Here is a 17479-nt window from a genome sequence, read left to right as displayed (position 1 = left end):
GAGAATGTACATTGTTCATAGACGCATAAGATCTTCTCAAAACAAATAGACAAGAACTAAACACACAAACACATGAAGATATTATGTTATAAATAAGTGCTCAATCAGCAACGATCCAGGACAATGTGGTAGATTAATTAGAATTGGAGGCTGAGAGGAGGCAGCAAGAGAGGTCAATGTGGTTATTGAGGAAGGAGAAGGCAGCTCTGTATGTAACCATCTGGATAAAAGAATAAAGAATTTGAACCAAAAGAATTCCCCAAACCTCTATGGAAGAATACATTTGACAGCAGAAATGAGGCTCTTGGGATACAAAGAGACTGGAGAGATGTACATGATCCTTTGATGAAGGATACTAGAGATATAGAAAGAGTTTGGATTTTATTCAAGTTGGTGTTGGGTTCCATAAATCAAGGTGCTTTGACAGCACATAGTTTCTAGAGATGAGGGAGACCTTTAGTTTCTCAAACTCATCTTTTCATACAATCAACTAGTAAGAAGGATCATATCTATCAGAGCCTTAAAGGTAGAATAAATAGCTAAAGGCTGACACTTCCAGCAGGCCGAGTTATTCAGGGTCCCGAAGAGGCTCTACCTGAGTGTCAAGCGGGGGAGAAAAGAGGGAGACCAAGCAAGGTTCTGTTGTCAAGGTCTTGTTTATTGAGAGGAATGTACAGCATTTAAAGCTCTGAGGCAGGAATTGAAACTTAGGGTGGGGGAGTATTGGGAAGTGCAGTCACAAAGCAGCCAGGCCCAAATCCAGTATGGCTCCCTATATCTCCCCCATTTTTCTTTTATAAAAGACCATTATATGGAAGTAGTGGTCTGAGAGAGGTCAGACATGCCTCACAGAGTGCCCAGCTCAGCCATGGTGAGCCACTCTTGCAGTTAGGACTGCACCTCAATGGCTAGGAATGAACTTATGCTGTAACACACCATTCTGGGCTATACGTGTGTATTTTTGGGGGGAGAAACTGGGCAAAGGAGCATTTGACCGACCCGTACATTTAAACGGGGTGCAGCCACCTCTGTCTTAGGATCGACCTCTCGAACCCTAGCCTTATCCGTCATAGGATTAACTTGTCGCCATCAAGGCTCCGTGTCTAGATTGGTCAAGGATCATAGGAAGTTGCCCATCACTGAGTATGGCTACTTCGGATCATCTTCTCATTCCTCTTACTTGAGCCCACGGGTGAAAGGGTAGGGGCCAAATGGCATTAATTTAAGAGACTGTGGAAATTGAGCCTCTCCCGATATGTGGTGGGCATCTCATCTTGTTCGTTGTCTCTCTGGTTCTCCTCAGCTCTTCCGGTCTCCAAGCGATGAAAATGTACTGAAACAGAATTTCTAGGTGAGGGTAAATCCTAAAAAGTCTCCATCTTCTTACAAGTGCACAGGAATGACTCCAGGGACCCGAACCAGGAGAGCTGAATCTTCATGCTCCCAGGATCAGCATGTCTCACCAGCCACTCAGGCAGCTGGCACACTCCTGTAGCATCCTGTAGAAAAAAACACAAAGATTCCCTCTTCCCCATATAAATACCTGGACAGGATCTTTCTATTACACCTAGGCAGAAGTATGCCTAGTTGTAGGGTGCCATATACACTCAGCGTGTTCCTTGGCATCCAAATTTTAAAACTGAAATAAAAGGAGCATTATTTAGCATACGGGGATAACTCCCCCTTTTTATTTATTAAGATATAGTTAAGATGTTATTTATTAAGATAAGTCCTACAGGATTAAATTGAGGACACTGAGCACTTGTATTTATAAATTGACTTTTATATCAAATTATTGTCTCCAGCATTATTGTTTTGGTGATTTAAAGAACGAGATTTTTTTGACTAATTGTTCCTATGTAAGGCCTATAATCTGTCTAGTATCATTGTCCTCTCTTGTTAAGGGGTCCAGGCAATCCAGTTTGAGTTCTTAAATGGCCTATAAAGGAACAGTACTTAGTGTTCTTAACCACTAAGCCATCTCTCTAGCCGCTCACCAGCTTTATTTACCTAAACATAAGCATTAATTAGAAATGTCAAATCCTGTAAACATGGTCTAGATTTAGCCTTACTTAGAAATCCCTGAGTTGGCAGGGTGAGGCTGGGAGTTGAGAGTAAGCAAAGGGAGTCTTCCTCTTTCTGTGAGGGTGTTATCAACTCTATTACCATTTCTAAAGAGCTGGGTGTGAGTCTATGGTTTTGTTTAGTTATCTGAGGCAGAGCACTGAAAGGACAGTGAGTTGTCAGACATTCACACTGAAATCATCATTCACTGATTTCATGTAGAAAACTTGCCTCCGATAAAGCACTAAGTAATTGTAAAATTTGAGGGTTAGTAGTATCTAAAAAAAACAAGGAAAACTTTTTAATCAATTGCAGACCATAAGCCACACATTGGCTATCAGTATATGAATTGAAAGCTTGATTCTTTTTTTTTTCTTTTTAACATTTTAAAAACAGTGGCTACAGCATGTAATTCAATAATCTGTACTGAGGCAGGGGAAACTCAAGAGAACAAACAAGTGGTCCAATCATATATGTAGCATTTTTATTAGAAGAACCACCTATAAATACAGTAAGTGTATTTTCTATGGGTTTACAGTAAATACAAAAGCATGTAAAGAGTAAAAGTATCAATTTTGCCTGAAAGATTTGTATATGTAATAGGCCAAATATCAGTATTTGTAATAACTAATTTAATTGCTGTTTGGAATAAGATATGTTTTACCAGGTTTCTTTTTAAAATACTTTCAAGGCTCTAGCCTACAATTCTGTATTAACACAATTGAAGCTTTATCTCCAATGAGGATAACAAACAAAGGTCTAAGTCCTCTGGTAAAGTGAGGTACTTAGCCAATTAACATATCCTTAGAAGCTTAAAATTAGTTTCAAATATTCTTTTCTGGAGTAGTGCAACAGCTACTCCCCAAATATTAAAGCTCATTTTGAGAGCAAAGGTTTGTAGCAAAAATTTCCACATACACTGAAAGATTTAAAGTCTTAACTTCTTACATTGAAGAAGTGACAAAAATTACACAATATAAGGCTATTAGCCATTTTTTGTAAAATTTTTAATGATATCACTTCATGGGCTCTGTAAAATTATAAGCAAGCTCACAAAATGAAAACTCCTCACAATCGCCAGGATGTAAACAAACTGCCTAAAAACAATCCTCTAAATCTATCTTGAAATGACAGTTGGAGTAAACAAACAGGCTGTAATGCTCTCATGAGTTCTAAAACCTCATTAATCCTTCGTAAATCCTGTAACAATCTCTACCTGTTTGATTTTTTCTTAATTACAAATAAGTTTGAGTTAATCAATGTAACACTGGCAATCCTTAATCACAATCCTTAAATTCTCCTTGTAACACCAGAGCACAACCCCAACTTTGGGAAGTCACCTGAGTTCTGAGTAGAGACTAGGCAGCTTTCCTTGGGGCAGTAGAATTAGCATCAAAATACAGATAACTTCAGGGCAAACCACAAATTTGGAAAGGAAAACTCAACCTCCAACAATCTAGTCTCCAAAATCTAGTCTCCAAAACACCAAGTCTGTCCTTTATGCTACAAGGTTTGACTGATAATCCCTACGTATGAACGCACGATGGTGTGGTCTCCAATATCTCAACAAAGAGACATTGTCCTAAATTCTTTTAGAAGCCTGGTTTCTAGGATAAGAGTTCCATACAAATATTATCTCAATTTAAACATGTTTCCCTAGGTTGGCTCATGCCACATATTGTCTTGAATGACTCCATCCAAATTACCAGCTTTATGCCAACTTTCTATTGTCAATGTTACATTTTTTTAACCATACCCAATAACTTAAAAGCCAATACTCCATAACCAAAGCATGTAGAGCATATTTATACATTTAAAACCAATCTGAAACAAAATTGAAGTGGCTACACATATCTTGAATATTTAGACCAAACACCATTTTTACTTTTCTAGCTGTGATTTTAAGAGAAGCACCTTGTCACCTGCTAAGTCTAATAATCAGCTCATGCAGACGCTCACCCCCGCGAAGCTTCTTCAGCTGACCTAGGCTCCTAGCTACAGGTGTAGGACTCCAAAGGCCAATTGAAACTGCTTTTTATTCATTTGTTTCTTTTTTGAAATGAATTAAAACCAAATCAAGGTGTGAACGACTGGCAGATAAAATTTTTACCATTTTTTCTTTCGAACATGAAACATAAAACATTTAAACATGAGAAACAAAAACCACAGACATAAACTGCTAGACATAGACAGCTTGGTGCACCAAGGACAGACAATAGACATAGAGGGGAAAAACTAGATGGTGGCCCACAGAAGGGACCCAGATATCCTACCTATGGAACCCAGAACCAGAAATAAGCATTTCTCCAATAGGAACCAGCAGAGAGGCAGGACATTTCCTGCCTTTCTTCTGTTCCTAGGAGGGCTCTGAATGTTTTTTTTTCTTTCTCCAAAGCATCTGTGGAGAGTCCGGGAGGACTGTTTTTCCCAAACCCACTCTCATGTCTAGGGTGTAAACTATCTCTAATCAGGGTCCAAAGACTAAAACATAACTCTAAAAGAACCCATACACAAAAACACTTTACCATTACCTTGTCCCTTTTTTATTACAAGTTTTACTCACTCTAGCACAAATCCTCGAGGCCTTTTCTAGCCTATCTTACCCCAATACGTCCCTGTTTCCACGCCAGCTTCCTCACCTTGGAACTCTTCTTATGCTGACTTGGCCTGAGCTGTGCTGTTGCCCACTCACAGCCTGCAGCTTGCTTGCTAGCAGGCCTGCATGCTTGTCACCTTCAGCCCCACACTTCCCTACTCTGTGTTGTCCCTTTCTTATGGTCTCTTGTAAGTTTTGAATCTCTAATGTAACGTCCCCTAGCTCCTGTTGTAAATGTAAGACTTGTTTGAGTCCGGTGATTTGAGCTTGAAGCACAGCCTTAGTCTGAGTTAGTCCCTCTACCACTGTGATTGGCAGAGGTGCAGGAGGAGCTGACAGAATGTGGGGCAAATAGGGTGGGGGGCAGGTAGGTCCGGATCTTTGTGTGAAAAGGACCCGAGGTTCTTGTGGCCCGGGGCCATGTTTCTTTTCCTCATACCTTCCTCCTCTAATTCGGCCTCAGAGGCGGGGTCTAGACCTGAGTCAGAGGGGCGGCAATACCAGTGGCTTTTCGTTTCAGCTGCCTCCCCCGCCGTGTGTGTTGCCCCTGCACTGAACCAGCTGCCCACGTCCCGTGAACACCCAGATGGCCCTCCCGTCTGCCCGCTTCAGTCCAACTTCCCCACAGTGATCTCCGGCATCACGGTCGCCACACAGCCCCCATGCCAGCTCCCAGGGTACAGCGCTTGGGAGGAATCGCGCAGGGCGCTGATGCTGCAGGGCGCGTCACGGAGTGCCCCAAGTAGCAGAGTCCTTTTTTTTTTTTTTTTTCAGTCTAGTTGTCGAGAGTCAGAGAAAGGGGGTCTGTCCCATCATCAAAGTCACAAGTAACACAAAACAAAGACCTAAGACACACAGTAGCCGGCACAAAACACAAAGACACAAACACAGACACTATGTCCTGAATCAGAACCTCCTAGGATCGTTTTTCTTACAATAAGACATTTAAACACTTTCCAACCTTATTCCAACTATAGGAATTAATTTCTGGCCCTTCAATAATAAACCAAGGACAAGTTTCTGAAACAAAGACAAAAAAAAATTCGCTTAAAATTAACCAGGGACACTTTTCATCAATAAAGCAAAAGAACTTGATTAAATCTTTTTCTTAACTCTTAATCCTCTCTCCCTGAGTGAGCACTTGATCTCTCCTATGAAACAAGCCTCCTTAATCCATATCTTCCCTGTGATAATGGGACGACAACTATTCGACCGGTCCTTACCTCCCTCTCCAGCAACGCACGAGCGATACGGCCTTAAGAGTCCTCAATTCCCACTGCAGCTCTCTTGTCTTCGTCATCCGGTAGTTGACCTTGCTTCGGGTCCCTGTTTGGGCACCACTTGACCCATCCAGCAGGCCCAGTTATTCAGGGTCCCGAAGAGGCTCTACCTGAGTGTCAAGAGGGGGAGAAAAGAGGGAGGCCAAGCAAGGTTCTGTTGTCAAGGTTTCGTTTATTGAGAGGAATGTACAACATTTAAAGCTCTGAGGCAGGAATTGAAGCAGGAACTGAAGCTCAGGGTGGGGGAGTATTGGGAAGTTCCCAAGGATATAAGGTGAATCACTAAACTGCAAGATATCCTCCTTAAACAAAGAGGTAACAGTCTTCTGGGGACATGTTCTTTGAAAAGGTCGAACCCTTCTCAGGAATCTGCTCAGGGACATCCGGTGTTTGCTCAGGCTGAAACATCTTGTGATTGCTCCTGGAATCTTCCTGGAAGAGGCTTTTGTCCAACAATCTCATAATCTTACAGCAGCCACCTTAGGGGTGAGCATCTGTGGCCATACAGCCCAGAGTCACGTAGCCACCTTGAGCTATGCACTCACAAAGCAGCCAGGCCCAAATCCAATACGGCTCCCTACAAAAGACCAAACCTCCTCCTCCTCCTCCTCCTCCTCCCCCTCCTCCTCCTATTCCTCTCCCTCCTTCTTCATTTTAGCTGTCTCTAAAGGAGAGATTTTTGTAGCATCAGATGGAACAGACTTTCTGTGTTCTAGGAAAGATCCACTGCAATGCAAAGGCTCTGAGAACCATGCTCCATCTCAGTGTTAGTGGAGACCACTGCTAGCTAAAGCAATTTAAACTGATAACTTTACCACCATTCCCTTCCAGGTTTAGTTCAGTACTGAACTCAACAATTGTAATTGAAGAAAGGGGGTATTTATGGAAAGAGAATAGAGAACTTTAACATTCTGACCATTTGGTTCTTAAGATAATGGATTTTCTTCATGGGACATTTTTGTAGGCACAATATCCATAATTCATTTCCCTAAAAGAGTGGTACAGAGCTCACTACAATCACCCAACCAGAATAAAGAATTACTAGGTCTCATTGTAAAATTTAAGCTTTCCTTCTTGAAGTCTGACTAGATCTTAGGTTCATGTTGCCCATTTATATAGAACCCCATTCTGGATACAACAACAGCAGCAACAAAACACTTAAAAATTAAAATACTTTCAAGGAATTGAATTGAAAAGGCATTTGTGCTGTGTGCTGTGTGTGTGTGTGTGTGTGTGTGTGTGTGTGTGTGTGTGTGTTTTGTTTTCCATTTGGAAATTCAAGTGACAAGACAAATTGTTCCAGAAAAGGCGATGATTGACAATATTGGGAAACAATTCAGCAATTCTGAAAAGAGAGAAATGGGACTGGTGACAAACTTCAAGTGCCCTAAACACTGTTTTCTTCTTCAAATTAGTTTCTGTTTGCAGTTCTGTTGTTGTTGTTGTTGTTCATTTATTTGCAAAAAGAGTTATAGTTGATGTTGTTTCTAGTCCCATTTCTCTGGAATTTATACTGACAGGACAAAGAAAACAGCTAAACATAGACTCTACATTTTTATGTTAGTATAAAAGTCAGGGAACTAAAACATGGGAAGATACTGACAGCTCTTACAGATCCATCTTGGATTCTAACAATCAAAGGTGTTTGCCTGAAAACACTAAATCAGAAATAACTTTTTTTCTCAAAACACAATGAGGAGGAAAAGACACAGGGAGCTAACTTAATATTGTAATGATTATTCTAACATTTTAAACCTAATTCATGGTCTATTAAGTTTTATTCTAAAATTTTCAAATGAGCCTCAAGGAAATTTGCTTTACAATTAATGCAATGTTACAATAGAGACCTCTGGTTTGGAGGGCACTTAAAATATTTATTTTAAACTTATCTTATTTTGCCAGGTATGAGTTTTATCTCTGCCAGTGTTCTCTTTGAAGTCTTTGGAGCTCTAGGAGAGTGTTTGAGACACCCTTTCTCAGTTCCGTTTCTTCCACTGTAGGCCTCCTTGTAATCATTCACAGAATAGAACTCAGGGTTTGCAGTGATGTTTTATGCCAAAATTTGATTTAAACAACAAAGAAACTAGTAACAAAAACAAAAATTAAAACAAAACAACAACAAAAACCCAACCAAAACAAAATTATAAATCAAATAGGCAAAGAACTCACAGAATTTTTGAAAGTGTCTGTTAATAGACTGTTATGTTCCTATAAACCCACCAAAGCAGCACTTTAGGAAAAAGTTCTTAAGTGGTTGTTTGGTGGGATTTGTTTTTCTTGTTCTACTGAGATATACTAGAAGCCCATAGGAAAATCTATTTTCAAAAAGGCTTGTGCTGTTTCAAAAAGAATGCATATGATAGTAGTTTAGAAAAATAGACATTCAGTAGAACTCATATTTATTTATATGGATATAAGTATTGAAATTTGCCCTCATGAGTTCTATAACAGTTTGCCTACAGTGGCTATTCATTAACAGTCACTGGAATTATTTAGCAGCCTGATGTTTGCTGAAGTTTCTCCATTCCTTGGGCACACCACTGCTCCTTAGGGAAAATTAGAACTTGAAGTCAGGGGTGGAGGCACATTTGGAATTCAAGCTGCTTCATGCATTTGCCAGAAAGCTCCAATCCTGCTAGGATTGTTTAAATGAAGACACCAGATCGACGATGTTGATTGGTGATCAAGTTACAATTGCAAAAGATAAATCAGAGACTTCTATTCTGTCCTTAGGTTCCATCTCTAGACAAAGAGCTGACAATTTTTTTTCTTAGTTTACTAAGTTGCCTTTCAAATATAATATAGAGGCTGGCAGATACTTGCTGTCCAGCTTGGCTCTCAGGGAAAGTGAAGGTAAGAGAGATATGTATAGTAATTGCTCCCATTTTCTTACTGTGCACCCAAGCATCAATCGCAAAAATTATCTTTTGAAATGATGCACATTCAAGGTTTTTCCCATTATGTCTAGCTTCATTTATTCAACACAAGGCTGTGAGACTCAGCCGTGTTATTTTCTGCAGTGATAATTTATGCAATTACCTTACTGAATAGTGTCTAGTGTTTACACATTGCAAGGTTCATGAGTATAGAGGTTGTCAGTTCACTGTGGTACACCCATGCCCCCCCCACACACACAGTAACTTAAATATTTTAAATTTTAAAAAGTCTATGTTTGTCTCTGTACACATTGGAAAGCCACCTAACATGGATGCTGGAAATTGAACTCAGGTTCTCTGAAACAACAGTATGTGCTCTTAACTACAGAGCTACCTTTTTAGCCCTATATGCAGTCATGGCTGGCCTGGAACTCACAGACGTCTGCCTGCATCTCCCTGCTAAGTGCTGGGATTAAAGGTGTATATTTCCACACCCATCTAAATAAAAACTATGTGAAGGCCCTGTCCTGCAGCCTCTTGGTGAGTTTTCTTTTTTCTGTAAGGCAACAGATTTCAAAAGCAGGTGATCTAAAGTCAGAGATTTTCTATAACCAGAGTAAAATCTGTTTCATGGTCTGCCTGTGGATATCAATTTGGCTCAGAGAAACTGACTGACCACACTTGGTTTGTTGTCCATCAAGCCTAGGACAGCCATGGGGACTTCTTAGACAAAGTCATCTTTAACAAGTGTCATTTTTCTATGAGGTATGAGCTATTACTAAAAATGATAAAGAATTGTTCCTTTTAAAATTTCATCACATACTTGTGGTTTGCTCTTACATCAGGTTAAATTATGATGAATGCTTATTTTCAAAATACTTTTTACCAGCTTTATTCCATTTATCAAGGGTGCTAGGAGCTTATCTGGAGATAAGTTAGTATGTTTTTGTGCACACAGTCATATGAGTGGCTAAAGGTATTTGGAATTTTTTCAATGTTTCAACTTTGTTTTATTTAGATTCTTTATTTTAGCATTTAAGATTTTTTATTGGATACTTTTTACTTATATTTCAAATGTTATCCCCTATGTCATCCCCTATCGCCCTACTTCTATGAGGGTATTCCCTTCTCCAACCACCTAACTCTTCCCATCTCCCCACTATGACATTCCCATACAATGAGGGGTCCAGCCACGGCAGAACCAAGAGCTTCTCCTTCCATTGGTGTCCAACAAGGCCATCATCTACTACATATACAGCTGGAGCCATAGGTCTGTCCATGTGTACCACCTGGGTAGTGGTTTAGTCTGTGGGAGCTCTGGTTGGTTTGTATTGTTGTTCTTATGGGGCTGCAAGCCCCTTCAGCTCCTTCAATTCTTTCTATAACTCCTCCAATGGGTACCTCATTCTCACTTCAATAGTTTGCTGCTAGCATTCGCCTCTGTCTTTAGTATGCTTAGGCTGAACCTCTCAGAAGACAGCTAAAACGGGCTCCTGTCATTATGCTCTTCTTTGAACCAGCAATATGGTCTGGGTATGGTGGCTTTGTGTATATGGGAAGGATCCCCAGGTGGGGGCAGTCTCTGAATGGCCATCCCTTCAGTCTCTGCTCCAAACTTGTTTCCATATATCCTCCTATGAATATTTTTGTTCCCACTTTTAAGAATGAGTGATACATCTGTATATTGGTCATCCTTCTTCTTGAGCTTCATGTGGTCTATGGATTATATCTTGGGTAATTCGCGCAATTGAAATAACATCCATTTATTAGTAAGTGCATACGATGTGCGTTTTTGTGATTGTGCTACCTATCTGAGGATAATATTTTTTGGGTCCATCCATTTACCTATGAATTTTATGGGTCATTGTTTGTTTCTTTTTCCTTTATTGGATTTTTGTAAATTTACATTTCAAATGTTATTCCCTTTCCTGGTTTCCTGGACATAAGCCCCCTATCCCAACCCACTCCCCTTCTTCTATAAGGGTGTTCCCTCACCATTCATGCCCCGTCCTGTCCCCCACTCCCTGGCATTGCCCTACACTGGGGGTCAAGCCTTGGCAGGACCAAGGGCTTCTCCTTCCATTGGTGCCTAACTAGGTCATCCTCTGCTACATATGCAGTTGGAGCCATAGGTCAGTTCATGTATAGACTTTGGGTAGTGGTTTAGTCCCTGGTAGCTTGGGTTGGTTGACATTGTTGCTCTTATGGGGTTGCAATCCCCTTCAGCTCTTTCAATCCTTTCTCTAAATCCACCAACTGGCAGCCCATTCTCAGTTCAATGGCTTGCTGCTAGCATTCTTCTCTGTATTTGACATTCTCTGGCTGTATCTCACAGGAGACATCTATATCGGGCTCCTGTCAGCATGCACTTCTTAGCTTCATCAATCTTATCTACTGTTTGTGGATATATATATTATATGGGGCAGGATCTGAATGGCCATTCCTCAGTCTCTGCTCCAAACGTTGCCTCTATATCCACTCCTATGAGAATTTTCGTTCCCCTTTTAAGAAGGAGTGAAGCATCCACATTTTGGTCATCCTTGAGCTTCATAAGGCCTGTGGACTGAAACTTGGGTAATTCAAGCTTTTGTGCTGATATCCACTTATCAGTGAGTGCATACCAAGTGTGATTTTCTGTGGTTGGGTTACCTCACTCAGGATGATATTTTCTATTTCAATCAATTTGCCTATGAATTTCATGAAGTCACTGTTTCTGATATCTGAGTAGTACTCCATTGTGTAGATGTATCACATTTTGTGTATCCATTGATCTGTTGAAGGGCATCTGGGTTCTTTCCAGCTGCTGGCTATTATAAATAAGGCTGCTATGAACATAGTGGAGCATGTGTCTTTGTTGTATGTTGGAGCATCTTTTTGGTATAAGCCCAGGAGAGGTATAGCTGGGTCTTCAGGTAGTGCTATGTCCAATTTTCTGAGGAACCTCCAGACTTTTTTCCAGAGTTGTTATACCAGTTTGCAATCCCACCAACAATGGAGGAATATTCCTCCTTCTCCACAACCATGCCAGCATCTGTTTTCACCTGAGTTTTTGATCTTAGCCATTCTGACTGGTGTGAGGTGGAATCTCAGGGTTGTTTTGATTGGTATTTTCCTGATGGGTAAGGGTGTTGAGCACTGCTTTAGGTACTTCTCAACCATTTGATATTTCTCAGAGGAGAATTCTTTGGTTTAGCTCTGTACCCCATTTTAATAGGGTTATTTGGCTCTCTGGAGTCTAACTTCTGAGTTCCTTGCATATGTTTGGTATTAGCCGTCTATGAGATGTACGATTGGTAAAGATCTTTTCCCAATCTGTTGGTTACCATTTTGTCCTAATAACTCTGTCCTTTGCCTTACAGAAGCTTTGCAGTTTTATGAGGTCCTATTTGTTCATTTTTGATCTTGGAGCATGAGCCATTGGAATTTTGTTCAGGAAAATTTCCCCAATGCCCATGTGATCAAGACTCTTCCCCACTTTTTCTTCTATTAATTTGAGTGTATATGGTTTGATGTGGAGGTTCTTTGTCCATTTGGACTTAAGCTTTGTACAGGGTTATAAGTGGATCAATTTGCATTCTTCTACATGCTGACTGACCAACAGTTGAACCAGCAAGATTTGTTCAAAATGCTATCTTTTTTCCACTGGATGGTTTTAGATCTTTGGTCCAAGATTATGTGACCAGAGGTACGTGGGTTCATTTCTGGGTTTCCAATTCTATTGCACTGATCTACCTGCCTGTCCCTGTACCAATGCCATACACTTTTTGATCACTATTGCTCTGTAATACTGCTTGAGATTAGGGATGGTGATTCCCCCAGAAGTTCTTTTATTCTTGAGGATAGTTTCCGATATCCTGGGGTTTTTGTGGTTGTTGTTGTTGTTGTTGTTATTCTGAATGAATTTGTGAATAGCTCTTTCTAACTCTATGAAGAATTCAGTTGGAATTATGAAGGGCATTGCATAGAATCTGTAGATTGCTTTTTGCCAAATAGCCATTTTTATTTTATTAATCCTGTCAATCCATGAGTATGGGAGATCTTTCTATCTTCTGAGATTTCCTTCAATTTCTATCTTCAGATACTTGAAGTTCTTGTCATATAAATTTTTCACTTGCTTGGTTAGAGTCACACTGAGGTATTTTATATCATTTAGAACAATTGTGAAGCATGTCATTTCCCTAATTTCTCAGCTTGTTTCTCTTTTGAGTAGAGAAAAGCTACTGAATTATTGAGTTAATTTTATACCAAGCCACTTTGCTGAAGTTGTTTCTAAGGCTTAGTAGTTCTCTGGTGGAACTTTTGTAGTCTCTTAAGTATACTATCATATCATCTGCAAATAGTAATATTTTGACTTCTTCCTTTCCAATTTCTATCACTTTGACCTCCTTTTATTTTTGGATTCCTGTGTCTAGGATTTCGAGTACTATATAGAATAAGTAGGGAGAGAATGGGCAGCATTGTCTAGTCACTGATTTTCGTGGGATTACTTCAAGTTTCTCTTCATTTAGTTTGATGTTGGATACTGGTTTGCTGTATGTTGCTTTTACTACGTTTATGTGTGGGCCTTGCATTCCTAATCTTTCTAAGACATTTAAAATGAAGGGGTGGTGAATTTTGTCAAACACTTTTCAGCACCTAATGAAATGATTATGTGCTCTTTTTTTTAAAAGTTGGATTATATAGTGGATTACATAGATGGATTTCTATATATTGAACAATGTCTGTAATCCTGGGATGAACCTTACTTGATTACGAGGGATCATCATTTTGATGTGTTCTTGTATTTGACTTGCAAGAACTATTTTGTATATTTTTGCGTCTGTATTCATAAGGATTATTGGTCTGAAGTTTTCTTTCTTTGTTGGGTTTTCTGTGTTTTAGGTATAAGTGTAATTGTAGTTTCATAGAAGGAATTTGGTAGTGGTCTGTCTGTTTCAATTTTGTAGAATAGTTTGGACAGAGTTGATATGAGGTATTCTATGAAGGTCTGATAGAATTCTGTACTAAACCCATCTGGTCCTGGGCTTTTTTTTTTTTTTTTCGTTTAATACCTGCTTCTATTTCTGTAGGAGTTAAGGGACTGTTTAGATGGTTTATCTGAGAATAATTTAACGTTGGTGCCTGGTCTCTGTCTAGAAAATTGTCCATTTCATCCAGATTTTCCAGGTTAATTCAATATAGGCTTTTTCCATAGGATCTGATGGTGTTTTCAATTTCTACAGATTCTGTTTTTATGTATTCCTTTTATTTTCTGATTTTGTTAATTTGGATTCTCTCTCTCTCTCTCTCTCTCTCTCTCTCTCTCTCTCTCTCTCTCTCTCTGACATCTGGTTATTCTGGCTAAGGGTTTATATATCATGTTGATTTTCTCAAAAAATCAGCTCCTGGTTTGTTGGTTTTGTATATAGTTCTTTTTGTTTCTACTTGGCTGATTTCATACCTGAGTTTGATTCTGTCCTGTTGTCTACTTCTCTTGGGTGTATTTCCTTCTTTTTGTTTTAGAACTTTTAGGTGCACTGTCAAGCTGCTAGTTTATTCTATCTCCAGTTTCTTTTTGGAGGCCCTCAGAGCTATGAGTTTTCCTCTTAGCACTGCTTTTATTATGCCCCATTAGTTTCATATGCTGTGCCTTCACTTTCATTAAATTCTAAAAGTCTTTAATTTCTTTATTTCTCCCTTGATCAAGTTATCATTGAGTAGATCATTGTTCAGCCTCCATGTATATGTGGGCTGGGCTTTTTTTTTTCTGTTATTGAAGACCAACCTCAGTTCATGGTGATCTGATAGGATGGATGTTTGGGATTATATCAATCTTCTTGTATCTATTGAGGCCTGTTTTGTGAGTGATTATGTTGCCAGTTTTCAAGAAGGTACCATGAGGTGCTGAGAAGAAGGTTTTTTCTTTTGTTTTAAGATGGAATTTTCTCTAAATATCTGTTAAATCCACTTGGTACATAAGTTCTGTTAGTTTCTCTATGTGTCTGTTTAGTTTCTGTTTCCATGATCTGTCCATTGATGAGAATGGGGTGTTGAAATCTCCCACTATTATTGTGTGAGGAGCAATGTGTGCTTTGACCTTTAGTATGGTTTCTTTAATGAATGTAGGTGCCCTTGCATTTAGAGCATAGATATTCAGGACTGAGAGTTCATCTTGGTGAATTTCTATTTTGATGAATACAAAGTGTCCTTCCTTATCTTTTCTGATAACTTTTGGTTGAAATTTGATTTCATTGGAAAATAGAATGGCCACCCCAGCTTGTTTTGAGGCACCATTTGCTTGGAAAATTTTTCCAGCCTTTTACTCTAAGGTAGTGTCTGTTTTTGTCTCTGAGGTGTGTTTTCTGTATGCCACAAAATGCTGGGTCCTTTTTATGTATCCAGTCTGTTAGTCTTCATTTTTTTATTGGGGAATTGAGTTCATTGATGTTAAGGAATATTAAGTAAAAGTTATTATTGTCTCCTGTTATTTTTGTTAATAGAAGTGGAACTATGTTTGTGTGGCTCTCTTCTTTTTGTTCTGTTGCAAGGAGATTACTTTCTTGCTTTTTATAGGGTGTAGTCTTCCTTCTTATGTTGGAGTTTTCCATTTATTATTCTTTATAGAGCTGTATTTGTGGAAAGATATTGTGTAAATTTGGTTTTATCATGGAACATCTTGGCTTCTCCATCTATGTTGATTGAGAGTTTTGCTGGATATAGTAGCCTGGGTAAACATTTGTGTTCTCTTAGTGTCTATATGACATCTGCCCAGGATCTTCTGGCTTTCATAGTCTCTGATGAGATGTCTGATGTATTTTTATAGGTCTGACTCTATATGTTACTTGACCTTTTCCCCTTGTTGCTTTTAATACTCTTTCTTTGTTTTGTGCATTTGATATTTTGACTATTATGTAATGGGAGGAATTTCTTTTCTGAACCGATCTATTTGGAGTTCTGTAGGCTTCTTTTGTGTTTATGTGCACCTCTTTTCTCTCGGTTATGGAAATTTTCTTCTAAAATTTTGTTGAAGATATTGACTAGCCCTTCAACTTGGAAATCTTTGCTCTTTCTATACTTAGTATTCTTAGGTTTGATCTTCTCATTGTGTCCTGGATTTCCTGGATGTTTTCAGCTAGGAGCTCTTTGCATTTGGCATTTTTTTGATGGTTATGACAATGTTTTCTATGGTATCTTCTGCCACTGAGATTCTTCCTTCTATCTCTTCTATTCATTTGGTGATGCTTACATCTATGACTCCTGATCTCTTTCCTCGGTTTTCTATCTCCAGGGTTGTCTTCCTTTGTGCTTGCTTTATTGTTTCTATTGCCATTTTTAGATCCTAGGTGGTTTTGTTCAATTTCTTGACCTATTTTGTTGTGTTTTGTTCTGTAGTTTCCTCTATTTCTTTAAGGAGATTATTTTTGTCCTTCCTAAAGTACTTTATCCTCTTCATGAGATGTGATTTTAGATCCATACCTTGCTATTCTGGTGTGTTTGATATTCATTATTTGCTTTGGTGGGAGAAGTGGTCTGAAGATGTCAAGTAGTCTTAGTTTCTGTTGCTTAGATTCCTGCCATTGCCTCTTGTTATCAAGTTGTCTCAGGTGTTAGCTGGTTTTGCTGTCTCTTGCAGTGGCTTGACACTGTGTGCCAAACACTCCTATAGATCTGTTTTCTCCCAGTGGGTTCTGGATACTGATTGCTGTGGGACTAGTCAGCTCAGGGTGCAGGCAGAAACCAGAAAGTTCCTGTCCCAGACTGGGTCTGGGTTTGTGTTTCCTGAGAGCTCCAGGCAGGTTGCTAGAAGCAGATTTCATCTTACCTCTGATTTCGGGTGTGTCAGCATTCCTGGTGACTAGCTTTCAGCTCTGGGCATAGGCAGAGACTATAAGAAAACTCTTATAGTCTGCTCCTAGGTCCCTGTGTCCAGAGGACTCTAGGCAGGTTCCTCTTGGGTCAGGAATGCGAGCAGAAGTAGTTGTCTCCCCTGAGCTGTCAGATTAGTTTGCACTTCTGAGAGTCCAGCTCTCTGCCCCATGGGATTTGAATACAGAGAGCTGTGGGATTGGCTCAGCTCTGGGTGCAAGCAGAAACCACATTATTTACTTTCATATTGAAATAATACCATCATTTTCACCATAAAGCTAAATATGTATTTCAATGCTCCAAGTACCACATGGTAAACTTTCTATATGTCATTAGAAAGTTATTTGAGAGAAGTTTCTAGTAAGAGCTATATATATACATTTAGGATAATATTAATAGATACGGAATAATTATATATATTAAATTATTTATTGTATAAAATATTTTTGTATAGTCTGATATCATTATGTGTTATTTCTGCTTTTTTTGGGTTAACATGGTAATGACTTTCTAATAAACATTTTACATAAGAGAATAATTTGCATATAATTTTATCTCTGAACTGTATTTTTGAAATATTATAAAACATTTTTTATATAATATTTTGTTAAATGTGAGAATTGGTGCTTTGCTTAATGTTTGTTCTTTCCACATACATGTTTAAATGTGTTGCCATTGTTCTGATTTGAACGATACTTCTTCAATTGATGGTGTCCATTACTAACTTCCAGCATCTTAAGAAGGTCTGATTTGAAAACTGCTTCTTTATGAATACAATTCGCTAAGGATTTAGAGATGAGACATGCCATCTTAAAACT

At 39.0% G+C, this 17479-nt stretch overlaps 1 long non-coding RNA gene across 1 annotated transcript; it reads right to left on the bottom strand.

The window, feature by feature from the left end:
- Positions 1–640: 640 nt before the first annotated feature.
- Positions 641–6090, bottom strand: LOC134484853 (uncharacterized). Its single transcript, XR_010062656.1, has 2 exons — positions 5884–6090; positions 641–1333 (listed from the first exon to the last, which is right to left on the bottom strand). It is a non-coding gene; the product is annotated as an uncharacterized LOC134484853 (long non-coding RNA).
- Positions 6091–17479: the final 11389 nt, after the last annotated feature.

This window comes from Rattus norvegicus, chromosome 1 (assembly GCF_036323735.1).
Source record: "Rattus norvegicus strain BN/NHsdMcwi chromosome 1, GRCr8, whole genome shotgun sequence".
Lineage (NCBI taxonomy): Eukaryota > Metazoa > Chordata > Mammalia > Rodentia > Muridae > Rattus > Rattus norvegicus.
The sequence above is the reverse complement of the archived record's forward strand: the minus strand, read 5'-3'. Positions and strand labels throughout refer to the sequence as shown.